The 16,142-nt window shown below is 34.3% G+C and overlaps 1 protein-coding gene across 2 annotated transcripts in view; it reads left to right on the top strand.

Annotated features, from left to right (window-relative positions):
• PPP1R1C (protein phosphatase 1 regulatory inhibitor subunit 1C) overlaps positions 1 to 16,142 on the top strand; it is a 124,668-nt gene that overhangs the window by 47,032 nt on the left and 61,494 nt on the right. The window lies entirely within an intron of this gene.

The following is a 16,142-nucleotide window of genomic DNA, read 5'->3' as shown; positions in this document are numbered from 1 at the left end:
TCTAAAAAATTGTCACGTTCTCTCGCACATCAGGGACATTTCCGCAAGCAGTTTCTTCTCATTAAAATCTGTTCTCCCCCCCTAGTCCTATCCCATCCAACTTCCCTGTCTCATCAACCTTCCTGTCCCACCTACCTTTGCTAGACCATGCCAGCTTAAATGTCCTTTCTTCCAGGAAGCCATTCTGGCTCCGCCAGAAAGGGCTCTGTTACAGCCCTTATTTAACACACTGTACTGAGGCTGTTTCTTTAATTGTCAGTCTCTTTCAATAGAGTTTAAACTCTCTAGGAGGGTTAAACCCCACTTCCTAGCAGGACTCCCAACACACATTATATATGCAATAACGTATTGTTAAAATACATCATGCATTTTAAATCTAAGGTGACAGCCTTACATATGCAACACACTACCATAGGTGCTAACTTACAAACTGCATTTAAGTATATGTTTTCATTTAATTTTCCTCTTATATCATCATTCATAGGAAAAATGTTTTAATTTTAATACATATAAATATAAAGCTATTTTCTCTGTTGATGTGTACACACACACACACATTTTTTTACTGTTTTCCTATCTGAACTTGGTGCTGAACATATTAAATGAGTATCTAATTACAGCACTTTGTCTTTAATAGTTCTTTTATATACCTACTATAAATAATCATTGCTTTTTAGAGGGTACTGTGAAATCCTCAAGTAAATTACATTTGAGACAAGAAAATTGAGAGACTGAATGAAGGTTAAGATTTCTAGGACAGATAAAACACTAAGAGTTAGAAAGAGAAATAGATTACAGAGATATTTAATCTTTCACTCTTTAAAATTGAATAAATAAAGTATCTTTTTTGAGAAATATTACTTAGAATGTCAAGCAAATGTTTATAGACGTTCTAAGACAAAAGCTAACCTCTGTATTTTTCAAGTCTATGAAAGTTACATAAAGTGGGGTAGGATTTTAAAGATACAATTCCACTAACCTTTCTTTCTGCTACTAACAAAAACATATCTACCATCAATGATATGATGCCTTTAGTTGATTAAGCTATGAAAATATAACCATGTGTTTATAGGGACCTACCTGTATTTAATGTGTAGATACCTTGTGACTTTTAGGAATATGTCTTTCATCTATAGCTAAAAAAGAATTTTGCCTCTTGTTACAGAGAATTCTAGTTAAAAGGAAATTGTTATTTTATGCCATTTTACAATAGTTTGTTCATGATAGAGCTACTTAGATAAAATTATGCTGAAATTCATAGTGGTATGTCTACACAGTTGAAAATGCAAAAGAATTTCAAAAAAAATTGTTTTTCAGTGGTGGGTCTCAAATAATATGATTAAGAAATAAGAATTTGACTTAAGCAAGAAATCCTTCAGTTTAGCAGTTTGATTAAGGTATAGAAGCTCCAAAATTGTCAAATGTCCACTTATATTGGCTTCACAAGAATACATATAAACCTAATTTTAAGTGTAGCTTTGCTTCCCAGTTTTCTTACATGAACTGTAGCCCCCAAAATTGGTCTTCAAAAATTATGAACTAACAATTCAAATTAGAAATATATTGATCATACTTTCAGGTTGAATAATCATGCCAAGTAATTAAATGTATGAGACATAAAGAAATATTTTAGAAATTTACCTTTATATTCCATTATTATCTTTTTAGAAATGGAAACTATTCCATTTTCTCTGATGGACTGGTGCAAGTTGCAAATCAGATTTAATAAGTCCCTGTCAATTTTAGCAGCCAGTGAACAAAGAGAAAGCATTCTATGGAGTGGAAAGAGTACTAAATATTCCAAATTTTGGTAAGCAGCTAACTCTATTCTCACACCAATGCCTCTCAGACCTACCTCTAAAGTAGGTTTTCTCAAAATTGCCTATCATCACCATTCAAATGATTAATCTCTGAATAATTTTCTCACATTCACCTCAATCATTTCCCCTACTCTTACTTAAAAAGCACCTAGTTATGGGTCTTCATTTGGGGACTCTGCTAAGTATATCTTTGTGGTATCCTATGTGACAATGAGATTTTAGTGTTTTAAATTGGTTAAAATGTAAATTATTCATACCCTAATTATTAAAAGTATTAGGTTTATTAGGTCAAAATGACAAACAGCACAGTGCTGAGAAGATAAGTGCTTGTCAAATAATTACTTAATTGGTAGCCCAATTACCTGAAACGTCTGATAATTATTTTTTTTAAATCTGTAAAATTGATGTAAAAAATATGATTTATAATCAGTTCTCTAGGAATTCTATGAAAAGGAGATAGAATTTTTAAAAATTAGAATTACTGGAATGAGTGTGGCTATTTAAATAGATGTTATCCCCCCCAAAAAACCATGCACTAAATGAATCAATGTATTTTCCTGGAGCATATGTGGGAAATCCAAACACCAAACAGGAAGAAAAGCTTTACCAGAGATTGAAAATTATAACTGATAAGATGATGCAATAGTTCTTTGGTCCTCACATAAGCTGGTTCTGTGGTAGGGTAAAAAATGTTTTTTAAGAGAAACCAAGTTTATAAAAATCGAGAATACTAATGAAAAACAGACTTTTGAGGTTTTAAATGATCTGATTTTCCGTTCTTTTATTGCATTTGGAAGTGGCAGCAGAAATCATGAAATATAAGCATAAAGGTTGTTTGGAATATTTCTAAACTCTATCACAAGACAATTACCAGTTGAGAGTTCTTTCTTAATAAATCAACATGACCCATCTTGGGTTTTCCTTGCCACCTCCTTCGCTATTTCCACATAGAATACTTTGTACCTGATTCTTCTTGGCTGCCATAAAAATGAACAATTTGGGGGAGGGGGAGCTCTGAGAGACAAAAAATCTACTTGGTAATAAGGTTTTATCACTAACTTTCATCAATTAAAAGTGGAAAGCTATAAATAATATAAAAAGAAAAACACAGCTGTGTGAATTTTGGCACAACAGGATGAAACTATCCCTACTGTTTGCTTCTTTTCCCCACATACCCCTTTCCAGTGCATATAAATTCACTGCTCTGGTGGTTTCAATTTGGGTCCCAGTTTTGACTAAATCTAACAGCTCAAAGAAAAACACAGCTGAAACCACTGCCTGGTGGCGTAACTCACAGCCCCAAATGATAGGCCTCCAACAGAGCCCAGCAGGTTTTCAGCAAGAAGGCTCATGAATAGAGCTCATTTTGGAAAGTGAAGAGTTTGATAATGTCAGAAACAGAGGCTTTACCATAGCTGTCTTAGGAGATTTTGCATAGCCCTACTAGAAATAAAACAGGACATATTCTAGTCCCTTACTGTAAGAAATACCTGATAGATTTCTCTGGCACTTTAAACTGACTGATTATATGCCAGAATGCTAAAACCACAAGGAAACGAAAAATTTACATGCAAAATGAAGAGCTGAGCTGTGCACAACAATTTCTTTCATTTGTATTTGATTTATTCTTATTCAGTTCCGAAGGCTTGTGAGTCAGTGATCATTCTTGAACTAGTAAACCTAAAGCCTTTATGGAAATTTCATCCTTGCCTGTCCCTCCCTGCATGGCTCAACTATAGATTATCTTGTCTTTTTTTCTTTTTCTTTTTCTTTTTTAACAGACAATAAACTGCATATATTTAGAGTGTACAATTTGGTGTCCCAATCTCCCAATTCATTCCCCCCCAACCCTCCCCGCTTTCCCCGCTTGTTGTCCATATGTTTGTTCTCTACATCTGTGTCTCTATTTCTGCCTTGCAAACCGGTTGATTTGTACCATTTTTCTACAGTCAATAGTTGTGATCCAAGGGTCTCTGAAAAAAATATATTCAAGCATGTTAGATACAAACAGAATCAGCTGAGATGTGATAATTTAGATCTCACTGCTGTTTGCAAAGATTTGGTGGTAAATTCTTTCTGAGACTGTCAAAGACGGCACCAATGTTGTGATTAAATCTCTAGAGCACCTCATAAAGAGGACTAAATTTCTTTTCTCCGTTGCTACTCCTCTGTGGCAAAGAATTAACTTTTACCCACAAAGTAGTGCTACAAAAAATTAAAAAGAATGTTGAGTGAAAATATAAATATACTTAGGATAGTATCTCAAGTTTTCTGCCACAGTAGGTAAGCCATACATTAAATGGAGTGGAACATATACCTGAAAGATATGCTGAGCGTTCCTAATGGTGTCAACGCAAATAAAGATACAACCAACTTTTCTTATCAGAAATATTTCAGGAACCACATTGCCATAATTACACTCAAATGGAAATTAGAATTTTAAATTTTCAATATCTTAAAATTAGGAATTAGACAAGGAACTTTACTACTTCAGTTTTGACCAAAAGAAATATATATTTTAAAAAAAAAACAAACCTGTATCTTAGAGCTGCTTTTACGATTTTCTCTTTTATCTTTGGCTGTCAGAAGTATTGGATCATATGCCTATACATGATTTTCCTCTTTCTCCTTTTGTTTTTTCTGTTTCTGACTGGAGTTTGTTAAGCTTCTTATATCGGTGTCATCTGGTGTTTTTTGTTTGTTTTTTATTTCTTGACCATTATCTCTTCTATACTCTCCCTCTTCTACTTTTGGGACTCCAATTACCCTTATTTTACACATTTTTGACTGTGTCTCAAATGTTGGTTGTTCTCTGTTCTGTTTATTCCATTCATTTTTTTTTTTCTGATGTGTACTTAAGTTTAGATAATTCTACTGACCTGTCTCCTGGTTCCTTAACTTCTGCTAGATCCAATATGCCCTTAAAACAATCCATTGGATTCTTAAATTGAGATCTTATCCGTTGAAGGTCATGAAGTTGTTTCTTTTCATGCATTCTATTTCTGTGTCAAAATTATTTACCTTTAAACCTATTTTGTTTCCTTCTATTTCCACTGAATGTATTAATCATAGTCTTAGATTGTGAACTTCATAATCTGAATCACCTGTGTGTTGGCTTCTACATTCTCATTTTCTCTTAGTTGTCATTCTCTCTTTTTTGTATCTAGCAATTTTTACTGAATGCTGGACATTTGTATTTAAGAAACTTTAGAGGCTCCAAGATGTTAAAAAATATTTTTTAAAGTGTTTAAAGGATGCACCTTTCCCTCTTATAGGCAGATAGAGTAGGCGACTGATCATTTAATCCAATCCAATAATAAACTAAGCTAAGGTGAGGCCAGATTTTAGTTTTGGTATGGCTCAGTTTACCTATGTTTTGTGTTGGTTCTCACCCTTTCAAAAGAGTCTGCAGGTCTTTGTCTCTTTGGAATTTATGTTCTATGTTTAAGAGGTTTCTGAATTACTTATTCACCTACCCTGTATAGCTTCAGAATCTCTCAGATGTTTTAAGGGGAAGACAAATTGTATGTTTCAGGTCCCACAAGTCTTCAATTTTGTTAGTCCCACATAGTTGCCAAGATCTCGTCTGGATTTTCTGTTCTTGTGCAGTTGCACTTTGCCAGGGACCAAATATGACTTGTCAGCTTCTCACTTTGAAATGTCTCTGATCTCTATAGTTTTCTTTCCTTATGTAGGTCTTGAGGGCTTCTGTGATTTATCTTGCTTTTCTAATTTGGTAAGTGACATCATTGGCCTGTCATGAACTGGTTCATACTACCCCAAGCAAAACCTCATGTTTAATATTAAAGCAATCCCTCCTACCCATTCCCCCGCCATTTCCTTTCCTAGCTCTGTAACTATCCCATGTAATTACAGCCCAGCCACTCTTGTAGTAGCTGTTTTCTCACTGCCCAGGCTCTCAGGGGCTGTGTGCTTGGTCTTAATGCTTGGTTTTATGAAAGCTGATCTTCACCACCTATTCATATGACCCTGCAGTCTTGTAACTGTACCTTGAAATCTTAATTCTGGTCTGCAGGACTGCCTCTCAGAATCCCACTCCATTTGCCAACCACTGTTTCAACTTGGTCTTCTGCATACAAAATTGCTGCCTCTACCACTCACTACTGACTCTACAAGTCTTTGCTTGTGCATGTGTTGACTCTTAACAGCCTCTTGGGACTACTTGCTCAGATGCCACCCTTACGTGGTTTTCTGATGGTGGTATCACACTCAGGCATTCACTGATCCCACAGTCAATTTAAATTAGTTTATCTTCTAGACCCTTGCTAAAATAAATAATAGTATTGCTTCACTTAGTAATAACTGGCCACCTCTCATCCATAAATCAGTACTTACATTTTTCCAATAAAGTGGAATGTAAATCAACTGCAAAGCTGAGAAAAATTTAAAAGAAAAACATTTTACTGTTGAAGATTTTTTTCCACTTTATCAATTTGGGTATGCTTTACATGTCTTTCCTAGAGTATGAGTCCTAGGACATATTTGACTGCAATTTCAACCAAACTGTATTACAGTAGACAAATATGCTTCCCCGACTAACTTTAAAAAGAAGGGAATCAAAAACATTCTCTCTGAATGTCTCAGAGAAGCTTCCCATTGAGAAGGGAGTACATTCTGCTTTTAAACAAAAACAAAGCCATAGCTAAGCCTTTCATAATCCAGGAAAACATGTGGGAAGTTTTAGAGGTTAGATGTGAAAGTTAAGCTATCCTCGCCTGAATACTTTGAATTTTACTGAGGAAACTGATGGGGAAAGATGCAGCATTTGCTTCACACACTAGCTCAACTGGATAGAAAAATAAATGGAGAAAGAAATGTGCATTACTGAGACTTATTCTGCAATGTTATTAATATTTTCTGTGCAAAATGTGTTCATGGTGTCTCCTGAAGGAAGAAAGAATAATTTAGATGGTGTCTAGTATGTAAAGGCTGTGATATTGCAGTGTTTACTTTCTTGTTAGTAGATTAAAGGAAGTGAAGAGGTGAAGAATCAACCTCTAGTAACAGTAATGATGGCAACTGGAATACTGTGGTTTAATGAGGGACTTTTTCAGTGCAGAGCTGTATAGGGGAAAATGGTAATAGTCGTAAAAGTTAGTCCTGGTTTTTCTTGATAATTAGGTATCACAACCGCAACAGTTACAATATTTCCATTAGTGGACATTAAAAAAAATCAGTCAATACATTAATTTTGTCATCATGCTTCATAAACTTACATGGCCTCTATTTTCCAATTCAAATTTTGATATGAAAGCATATGGAATTCTTACAGTTATACCAGATGAGTCTCACTGCCTTAGAAAACACTTGGGAAATATTTTTTTATTCAAAAACTTGACTAGCATATAGGAGTGAATGTTGCTAGCTAAATAATGATCTCTCCATATTTATTCCCACTCTTGGAATATATTTAAATCATTTGATTTTGAATATAAAAATATATATGAGACATTTTAGGTTTAGTGGAGATGGATGGTTAATATTTTATAAAACTCTTAAAATGTGCCAATACAATAATTCACGACATATTCTTATATTTTTTAAAAGATTGCAAAGCATCAATAATAGATCGATGATTTTTAATAATAAATTTGGTAGAAAGTATTAAATGAAACAACAAAAATTTTAGCCATATAAATAAAAATGTTAGCTTTTGCTTTCTTTTTAGTTCAAGGTAATTCAGTAAATTAATCTGATCTTTTTTTCAGGATTTGTCTTAAGGGAAGGTTTTGAATAATCACAGTTTAAGTGTAAAGGTGTCAGTGTCCTCTGCTCTTGCAATCACTGCCTTGAGAAGGATCTGCGAGAGGTACTGTCTTAGATTGCTTAATATGGGTTGGATGCAATAATTTTTTCAGTTCTTAATAAAAACAAAAATTAGGGAAAGTGCTTTAAATTAATGTATTGAAAGCTTAATTTCACACACAATAAAAAACTTAATTGGTAGGAAATTAAAGGGCCTTGAATCAATTTTCACTCAGGTTTTTGTTAATTGTGATATGAGTCAATTTATCATATGAAACGAGCCAACACAGCCAAGAGCTTGGTGGTGTCTTAGCATGTTGGTCAATTAGAATACAAGCATTCCACATACAAAATTTTCTTATATTTTAGAACTTATTTCACTTGGTTTTCTATTTCCTTAAGTAGGCTTTGATATATACTAGTGAAGGAAGTAGGTGACCATCTCAAGTATTTCTACAGACAATCCAATAGAGACTTTAACATGGATAGCAAAGAGGCATTTAAAAAAGGCCATTTCAGTGTTCATTCCTAAACTTTCCCATGGTAGTGATTAAATCATGGTGTTTATGACAACTGCTGCAAGGAAGAAAAGTTATACAAACTGAATTGATCACACTGCAGTTAAATAATGGCATGGACAAATAGGTTCAAATGGTGCCACTGACCACAAAACCAATTAAACAGGAATTTATAATAACATTTTGCATATGTTTTAGGTGACCAGAGTTTTGGAACCATGCCGAAGTGGTCAGAAAAAAAAAAGTATCAACTAAAACAAACCTATAGTCTCTGCCTTAGCAGGAAAAAATATTGGGGAATCTCTTTCCTTCCTCTTGTTAGATCAGGCACACTTGGCTCTCATCCTATCAGCTAGACAATGCCGAAGTAATGCCTTGATAAGTGAAATAACCAAGCTGGTTTCTTTTGTGTGACTTGTTATCACATACAATGATGGTAGTTTTGTGAAATCCAATCCTATTGAATTCAATCCTAGTGAATTCTGCCAAACTGGTTTATGATTGGCCACACTACTTTCTCCTCTGACATTCCTCTCACATCAGTAGACAAATATGACATCACTGCAGCAACACAGCAAGATGTCACTTTGCTGCTTCAACCTGCCATTCTGTAAACTGAGGAAAAGAAATTAGTCCCTGCACATACAGATCAGATTTGTGGTTGTCAGGGTGGGCAGGGAAGAGAGGGATGGACTGGGAGTTTGGGGTTGGTAGATGCAAACTGTTACATTTAGATTGGATAAACAACAAGGTCCTACTGTACAGCACAGGGAACTATATCCAATCTCCTAGGATAAACCATAATGGAAAAGATTATTAAAAAAAGAATGGGTATATGTGTATAACTGAGAAATGTATATATGTGTATACACTGAGAAAACCATAATTCAAAAAGATACATGTATCCCAATGTTCACTGCAGCACTATTTATAATAGCTAGGATGTAGAAACAACCTAAATGTCCATCAACAGATGAGTGGATAAAGAAAGATGTGGTACGTACATACAATGGAATAAGTCAGAAAGAGAAAAACAAATATCATATATTAATGCATATATGTGGAATCTAAAAAATGGTACAGATGAACCTATTTGCAGGGCAGGAATAGAGATGCAGATGTAAAGAATGGATATGTGGACATGAGGGCAGGGAGGGGAGGGTGGGATGAACTGGGAGACTAAGATTGACATATATACACTACCATGTGTAAAATAGATAGCTAGCGGGAACCTGCTGTATAGCACATGGGGCTCAGCTCGGTGCTCGGTGATGACCTAGATGGGTGGGATGCAGAGGTGGTGAAGGAGGGAGGTCCAAGAGGGAGGGGATATAGGTATACGTATAGCTGATTCACTTCATTGTACAGCAGAAACTAACACAACATTGTAAAGCAACTATACTCCAATTTAAAAAAAAAAAACCAAATACCACCTATTGTAACAGGGCATTATCAAAGAAAAATGTATAGGGACTTCGCTGGTGGCACAGTGGCTAAGAATCCGCCTGCCAATGCAGGGGACATGAGTTTGATCCCTGGGCTAGGAAGATCCCACATGCCACGGAGCAACTAAGCCCAAGTCACAACTACTAAGCCTGCACTCTAAAGCCCGTGAGCTACAACTACTGAGCCTATGTGCCACAACTACTGAAGCCCATGCACCTAGAGCCTGTGCTCCACTGCAAGAGAAGCCACGGCAATGAGAAGCCTGCGCACCACAACAAAGAGTAGCCCCCACTCGCCACAACTAGAGAAAGCCCGCATTCAGCAACGAAGACCCAAAGCAGCTAAAAATAAATAAGTAAATAAATAAATAAATAATTTATTAAAAAATGTATATATGTGTATAACTGAGTCACCTTGCTGTACAACATAGATTGGCACATCGTGAATATATGATACTTCAATTTAAAAAAATTATGCACAAATTTAAAAAACAAGAAATTAGTCACTGTATTTTGGGATTAGTATTTCTGTTTGGTCTTTGGTGTGAAACTAACTGAAAATATGAAGTTTTTCTTAATGAGTTCTAATATTTTCAATAAAATAAAATAATTACATGATTATATAACAAACACGTATGATTATAATTTGTTGACAGGTGACTAAAATAGACTAAATTCCTGTCAGCTAGTTAGAACAGCTCCCAAATAAGTGAACTAGAAAAAAAGTCAGGTTTGAATCCTAAATAAAATGTAATATGTTTCTTTTTTTTTTTGATACTTCCCAAAAATTCAGAATAGGGAAGAAATAGAAGTTATTTTGGAATCATGCAAAACAAGCTTCCCTTTACTCAGTTTCCCCCACCTTATGCAACTATAGTACAATAAATCATGAAATTGACATTGTTACAATCTGTATTTATAGTTCTATGTCATTTTATTATGTGTAGATTCCTACCATTGCAACTAAGAAAGACTTATTCCATGACCATAAAGATCTCCCTCTTGCTACAGCTTTATAGTGATACTCACCCCTTTCTCTCCCATGATGCCCAATCCCTAGTAACCACTAATCTGTTCTCCATCTCTATAATTCTGTCATTCAAGAATATTATATAAATTGAGCCATACAGTGTGTGACTTTTTGAAATCAATTTTTTTTCACTTTACATATTGTCCTGTTTTTTAGGTTGTTTTCATTTTTTTATCCACTGTGACAATCTCTGTCTTTTAATTAGTATATTTAGGTCAAGGAGTGTACATCTTTGTACAGGTATTTTTAGCGATTGCTCTAACTGTATGTAAATAATTTATCACAGTCTCCTGGTGCCAACATTTTACCAGTTTTAGTGATGAATAGAAACTATTTCTCTTAAAGTCTCTTTCTCTCATTTAAAATATTTTCTTAAGTATTTTTTCTATATACACTGAGAACGACATCAGGGAATGTTAAAATTTTGGTATCAATTGCCAAACGTAACGTAGAAAACTCAAGAGGAGAAATAAGGTGTCATTTCTCTCAGGCTGCCTTATTACCACTAGATGGTAGTGAAAGTACCACCTTCTCATTTGGCTTTCTTAAACAGGAAGGAAGAACAGCAGTTAATGCCTAAAAGGTTTCAGTATTTGAGAAGGCAGGTGTCCCTTTCCTGGTCCTTTGGTTAGAGGCAGCAGGCTTCCTTGAGTGCCTGTCTGTTTGTCTATGTCTGTTATGACTAGCATCTCTGGATTGCCAGCTTCTCTAGCATCTAATCCAGGCTATAAATCAGACAGAGAGCGAGAGAACTTGCTGCTATGCTGTTCTTTAGGTTTTAAGTCCCTAGCTGGTCTGTTTTCTTCCCTCTGCCTTTTACAGTCTCCTTATGTTTGTTTTATATATAATGCCCAAGGTTTTTAAGTTATACTTAACCAGTCTAGAGATTAATTTCCATGATTAAATTTATATTTCTAATTGTTTCTTTTTAAATCCATCTGTTCTTGTTTCCGTTTAGCCTAATTTTGTTTCAACATTTTTTGATTTTTAAAAAATAGATATACTTTCCTCTTTCTCTCTTTGTGGGTCCAGATATATTCATTTTAAAGACATTTTCAAAAATTGCTCTGAAGTTTACATTTCACCTGGAGGGAATTCATCTTCCAATTGCTTTTTTTCAGTCATTCTTAAATGTTTCTTTTCTTCTTGTGTTTTGAGATTTTAATTTTGATTTCATCATGAATGGAAATTCTTCCCCCCATCCCCGTGTTCACCTTTCCTTGTTAATGCTCTTGAATCTTTCCCCATTCAATGCTACAAATTTTTAATATGGAATCAGGTATTAATTTGGACCTTCTGTTCCATGGTGAAATTAGAAACAGAGCAGATACACTCACTGAGCCCGTGGTGGCTTGTCCCAAGTTGTCTGTTTTTTTCTGTTTCCCGGGATACACAGATCAGTGCTTTTTCACAGCACAGGTGAGAGAGCCCTGCTTGTGGTTCCAATCAACAAGCCTGGCTTTTGTCCCTTCCTGCACATGAAGTTAATCTCTTTTCTCAAGCATAAAGAACTCTGAGCTGTCTCTGCCTCCTCCTAGATCTAAAAAGTCTTTCAGGGCCATGGTTTCTTATCTGCTTGTTGTGTTTTTCTATTCTTATATTTACAGTCCACAGAGATGTCTGACTAATTTTGAACTGCATCACTTCAGTTATCTCTGTTTATATTTAATCTGTCATTGTTATCGCTTTTCAACAGCGAAGTCTTTAAAGCATAAAGTTATAACACTTCTTTTACTGGAAGAACTCCAGTTTCCTTTAAACTGACTTTTCCTTTCACATTTCCAAAATAACTGCCTAAAATAAAGACTCAAGTGACCCTCTGTTATCTAAATTCATCAAAAGTCTTTTTCTTTTGGTTTTATTCTAAGAAATTGTCTCTCTTTATCAAAGCGTTCTCTATATGGGTCAGTGCTCTTCTGCAGCCAATATCCTGAGTAAATTATGCATTTCCATGGTTGTAGTTGTTGTCTGAGGCTGATATCTATAAAAGAATATATCAAATTTGATTTTGTAACTTTAAAAAAATTTCTCTTATGATATGTATTGTCCCTGACCTAAACATATATCTCAGTTGCCTTCGCAATCTCTAGAAACCAATAGAACAAAGACATATATCCTTGTTTTTCCTCCAAGATTCCCTTTTGGTTTTTTGTTAGTATATACGATCCCATTTTTCACATTAATTTTTATTGGAGTATAGCTGATTTACAACGTTGTGTTAGTTTCTGCTGCACAGCAAAATGAATCAGTTATACATACACATATATCCTCTCTTTTTTAGATTATTTTCCCATATAGGTCATTACAGAGTATTGAGTAGAGTTCCCTGTGCTATACAGCAGGTTCTTCTTAGTTATCTCTTTTATATATAGTAGTGTGTATATGTCAGTTGACATATACACAATCCCAATCTCCCAATTTATCCCTCCCCCAGTTTCCCCTTGGTAACCACAAGTTTGTTTTGTACATCTATAACTCTGTTTTGTAAATAAGTTCACTTGTACCATTTTTTTTAGATTCCACATATAAGTGATATCATATATTTGTCTTTCTCTGTCTGACTTACTTCAGTCAGTATCAACAACTTAGGTGATATTTATAAGAATTTGAGTACCTGTACCATTGCCTTGGACCTAGTACATTGATTTAAAGAAATAGAGGGTATCGCCTCTACCTTAACAAGTTTGCAAACCAAATACTTATTTGTTAAAACTATTTATTTAGCACCTAGTATGAATAAGTAATTGTGCTACAATATTATTTTGTAATATAGAGAAGTAGCAGAGGGTCTGTTTTATGAAACACAGGCATCAGGTACATTTATTTGACATCTATTATGTACCAGCCATGCTACTGTACTAAGAGCTATGGAAGAATCAAACGTGGAGACTAATCTCCACTCCTTCACAGGTTATTTGAGGAGATAAAACACTAATGACCATAGCATAGGGTATACAATGATGAATAGTATAATACAGGTATAGAGAAAGTGCTGTGAGTATTGGGTGATGGAGATGACTTCCAGCTGGGAATAGAGGAGGCATGAATTGGGAAAGATTTCCCAGAGGAGATGCCATCTGATGAGAACTCTGAGGGATGGCAGTATTTGGTTTGAGAGAAGGAACATTCTGGGTATGAAAACAAACACACAAAAGCAGCAAGCTGGGGGATATGTATAATCAAAAAGATACTGTATTTTTTAAATATATTTTGGTCCTTCTCTTTCTATATCTAATCAATAAATAAACCAAAGTAAAGAGCTGTCATTATCATCGGTCTTTGAAAATCATTCCACTCCTCATTTTTTCCACTAACATATCTTAGCTTGCATCAGCTTTCAACAATTTTAATTGAAGTTTAAAATATTCTCTTCATCTCCTTATTCATACCTTTTTCCTCTATATCTTTAATTGGCCCCACATAACATATTTTAAATTATATTTTTTTCATGAACTTCTTTTCAGTTACATTATCTACTTTCTAATAATGAGTATCTGGTGTTCTTTAAATCACATTTAGAATCCTGAGAGTAATAACAAAAATATTTTCAGGGGGTAATTTTTGTTTGTGTTTAGTACTTTTTACATTTTTTCCTTTTGTTTAAGTTTTTATTGATAGTTTTTTTAAGAAGTTTTAGATTTACAGAAAATCAGAGGTCCCCTATTATTGTATTAACAACTTATTTAGTCATTAAAGTATAACATTGTCACAATTAATGCCCCAATATTGATATATTATTATTAACTAAAGTTCATATTTTATTTAGATTTCCTTAGTGTTAAACCCAATGGCCCTTTCTCGGTTCTAGGTTCTAATCCAGGATACCCCATTATATTGTTATCATGCCTCCTTAGGCTCTTCTTGGCTATGACAGTTTCTCAGACTTTCCTTGTTTTTGATGACTATACTAGTTAGGGTTCTCCAGAGAAACAAAAACAATAGAATATATAGAAAGAGATTTATTATGAGGGGTTGGCTTAAATGATTACAGAGGCTGAGAAGTCCCATAATCTGTCATCTGCAAGCTAGAGTCCCAGAAAGCCAATGATATAGCTCCAATCTAAATCTGATGGCCTGAGAACTAGGGGCCCCAGTGGTATAAGTTCTGGTTCAAGTCCAAAGGCCCAATAAACTTGAACTAGGACTTAACACCATCAGCCTCCCTGGTTCTCAGGTTTTCAGATTTTGATTTAGTTTATTCTTTTCCTTCTAGTTCCTTAAGTTGTCAAATTAGGTTGCTAATTTGAAATCTTTCCTGATTTTTAACATGAGCAGTTATAGCTATACATATTCCTCTTAGCATTGCTATCACTGTGTCCCTTAAATTTTGGTATGTTGTGTTTATGATTTCTTCTTTGATTCATTGGTTGTTTAAGAGTGTGTTAAATTCCACAAATTTGTGAATTTCCTAGTTTTATCTCTGTTATTAATTTCTAACTTCATCTCATTGTGGTTGGAGAAGTTACTTTAGGATATCTTTTAAAATCTATTAAGACTTAATTTGCGACCTTAACATGTGGTCTATCCTGGAAAAAGGTCCCATGTGCACTTGAGAAGATTATGTATGCAACTGTAAATTGGTAGACCCTTCTGTATATGTCTATTAGATCTATTTGATTTATTATGTTGTTTAAATCTTCTGTTTCCCTGCTTATCTTCTTTCTGGTTGCTCTACCCATTATTGAGAGTGGGGTATTGAAGTCTCCAACTGTTACTGCAGAGGAGTCTATTTCTCCATTCAATTCTATCACTTTTGATTCAGATACTTGGATGGTCTGTTATTAGGTATATAAATGTTTATAATTTTTATATCTTCTTTCTGTATTGAAACTTTTCTTAATATATAATGTCCTTCTTTGTCTCATAACATTTTTTGCTTTGAAGTCTATTCTGTCTGATATTAGGATCGTCACTCTACTCTCTTTTGGTTTCTATTTGCATAGAATTTTTGTCTATCCTTTGACTTTTACCCTATTTGCATATTTGGATCTCAAGTGAGTCTCTTGTAGGCAGTACATAGTTGGATCATATATTCTTATCCATTTTGCTACTCTTGGTCTTTTGGAGATTTTAATCTATTTAAAGTAACTAATAAGGAAAGACTTCCTTCTGTCATTTTGCTATTTGTTTCCTATATGCCTTATAGCTTTTTTGTTCCTCATTTCCTGAATTCCTGTCTTTTTTTATGTTTAGTTAATTTTTTGTAGTGAATTGTTTAAATTTCTTTCTCATTTCCTTTTGTGTACATTCTATAGCTGTTTTCTTTGCAGTTACAATGGGGATTACATTTAAAACCCTAAAGTTATAACACTTTAATTTGAATTTATACTAGTTTAACTTCAATAACATTACAAACACTCTATTCTTTTACAGCTCTGTCCTACCCGTTTTGGTTATTGATATCACAAAATTGCATTCTTATACATTATGTACCCCAAAACATAAACTAATAATTCTTTAAACTCACCAGTCTCTTAAATTATGTAGGGAATAAAATGTGGAGTTATAAACCAAAGTTACAATTATACTAGCTTTTAGACATTCCTTGATGAATGTCTCATTC

This window comes from Hippopotamus amphibius, chromosome 8 (genome assembly GCF_030028045.1).
Source record: "Hippopotamus amphibius kiboko isolate mHipAmp2 chromosome 8, mHipAmp2.hap2, whole genome shotgun sequence".
Lineage (NCBI taxonomy): Eukaryota > Metazoa > Chordata > Mammalia > Artiodactyla > Hippopotamidae > Hippopotamus > Hippopotamus amphibius.
The sequence above is the reverse complement of the archived record's forward strand: the minus strand, read 5'-3'. Positions and strand labels throughout refer to the sequence as shown.